The sequence below is a fragment of the Oncorhynchus tshawytscha genome, unplaced genomic scaffold, assembly GCF_018296145.1.
Source record: "Oncorhynchus tshawytscha isolate Ot180627B unplaced genomic scaffold, Otsh_v2.0 Un_contig_10907_pilon_pilon, whole genome shotgun sequence".
Classification (NCBI taxonomy): domain Eukaryota; kingdom Metazoa; phylum Chordata; class Actinopteri; order Salmoniformes; family Salmonidae; genus Oncorhynchus; species Oncorhynchus tshawytscha.
In genome coordinates this window covers 1-2,486 of record NW_024603991.1, presented here as the reverse complement: position 1 = coordinate 2,486, position 2,486 = coordinate 1, and the positions used below count along the sequence as shown (strand labels likewise).

At 39.7% G+C, this 2,486-nt stretch overlaps 2 non-coding genes across 2 annotated transcripts; both read left to right on the top strand.

The window, feature by feature from the left end:
- The first annotated feature begins 521 nt into the window (after nucleotides 1-521).
- Nucleotides 522-593, top strand: trnat-ugu. Its single transcript has one exon. It is a non-coding gene; the product is annotated as a tRNA-Thr (tRNA).
- Nucleotides 594-1,969: 1,376 nt separating this feature from the next.
- trnaa-cgc lies at nucleotides 1,970-2,041 on the top strand. Its single transcript has one exon. It is a non-coding gene; the product is annotated as a tRNA-Ala (tRNA).
- Nucleotides 2,042-2,486: the final 445 nt, after the last annotated feature.

Here is a 2,486-nt window from a genome sequence, read left to right as displayed (position 1 = left end):
CCATCTCCTACTTTCCAGAATGTTGAAATTCTCAGCAGGAAGCAGAGACGTGCTAAATAATTTGCTCTTGTAATCTGAAGAACATGTGTTCAATCCCTGTTCGTACATTTATGTAACAGAAGTGGCATGGTTGCCAACTTCAATTGCATCATTTTCAAAAACTGAAGTTCATGGGTTATGACTGTCCATACTTGCTTGTATTTAGAATTGCTGCTATCATTTCATTGTAGTTTCAATGGAGTGGTGTATATAAAAAGTACATTGTATTAATATTGCATTTTATCTGCAAATAAAATTGGATCGAAGCTCAGAGGGGGAGTGCATGCTATTTTAGTATGAGGTCCTTGGTTCAATCCCAAGGTTCTCCACTGAGTATTTGTGTGCCAAATTCACATTACACAACTCCTACTTTCCAGAATGTTGAAATTCTCACACGAAACAGAGATGTTATTTGTGTGCCAAATTCACATTACACAACTACTACTTTCCAGAATGTTGATAAATATCTTGCAGCATAGAGTGGCATGGTGGCCAAGCGGTAAGGCGTCGGTCTTGTAAACCGAAGATCATGGGTTCAAATCCCATCCGTGCCTTACTGAAAGATAGCTGGTACCATGGGAAGGTTCTTTCACTGGAGCACTTTGAAGAAAAAAAAAGTTTTCTCAAAATGGCAACCCTGCTATTATATAGTAAGGGGATGTGCCTCTACGGTAGAGCTAATACTTGAAATGCATGCGCTCTGAAGATAATCCCCAAATTTTCTGATGAGTATATTTAGTTGTGAAATTAGCTTTTGCACAACTCTACTTTCCAGAATGTTGACATTTTAAGAAGGAAATAGATGTGCTAAGTCATCTGTTTTTGTAAACTGAAGCACATGGGTTCAATCCTGGGTTCAAGCCTTGTTCGACGTTTATGGAAGCTAGATGATATTATGGAAATGTACTTTCATTAGAACAGTGTAAAGAAAGGGTCAATTGTATTGATATGGCCACTACGACCTGTATGCTCTAGTCGGCTGGCCCTCGCTACATATTCGTCGCCAGACCCACTGGTTCCAGGTCATCTTTTTAGTCTATGCTAGGTAAAGCTCCGCCTTATCTCAGCTCACTGGTCACGATAACAACACCCACCCGTAGCACGCGTTCCAGCAGGTATATCTCACTGGTCATCCCCAAAGCCAACACCTCCTTTGGCCGCCTTTCCTTCCAGTTCTCTGCTGACAATGACTGGAACGAATTGCAAAAATTCGTTCCAGTGTTGCCAACTAAGCGACTTAGTCGCTGTATTTAGCAAGTATTCAGACCCCTCTGAATACTTGCAGACATTTTCATTTTACTCACTTTTTGTCTCTTCCACAATGTTATTCCTCACTCCTACAGTGTCCATCACAATTACATGCACATGGACAATTATGCAAATTAGGTGATGACATCATTTAGCAACTTCTAGTGACTTTTAGGACAGCCAATAGCTACTTTCCTTACTGAGGTGTTGGCAACACTGCTAACTTTAAACATCGGCTATCTGAGCAGCTAACTGATCGCTGCAGCTGTACAAAGCCCATCTGTAAATAGCCCACCCAATCTACCTACCTCATCCCCATATTGTTTTAATATACTTTCTGCTCTTTGCACACCAGTATTTCTACTTGCACATCATCATCTGCTCATCTATCACTCCAGTGTTAATTTGCTAAATTGTAAATACTTCGCTACTATGGCCTATTTATTGCCTTACCTCCATTTGCACGCACTGTATATAGACTTTCTTTTTTTTCTTCGATTGTGTTATTGACTGTACGCTTGTTTATTCCATCTGTAACTTTGTGTTGTTGTTTGTGTTGCGCTGCTTTGCTTTATCTTGGCCAGGTCGCAGTTGAATATGAAAACTTGTTCTCAACTAGCTTACCTGCTTAATTATACGTGAAATTTAAAAAAATAAGAAAAAACAATTTCTTTTGCAGAAAGGGGATGTAGCTCAGTGGTAGAGCGCATGCTTCGCATGTATGAGGTCCTGGGTTCAATCCCCAGCTTCTCCATTCAAATTTTTGCAATGGCCCATCTCCTACTTTCCAGAATGTTGAAATTCTCAGCAGGAAGCAGAGACGTGCTAAATAATTTGCTCTTGTAATCTGAAGAACATGTGTTCAATCCCTGTTCGTACATTTGTAACAGAAGTGGCATGGTTGCCAACTTCAATTGCATCATTTTCAAAAACTGAAGTTCATGGGTTAGATGACTGTCCATACTTGCTTGTATTTAGAATTGCTGCTATCATTTCATTGTAGTTTCAATGGAGTGGTGTATATAAAAAGTACATTGTATTAATATTGCATTTTATCTGCAAATAAAATTGGATCGAAGCTCAGAGGGGGAGTGCATGCTATTTTAGTATGAGGTCCTTGGTTCAATCCCAAGGTTCTCCACTGAGTATTTGTGTGCCAAATTCACATTACACAACTCCTACTTTCCAGAATGTTGAAA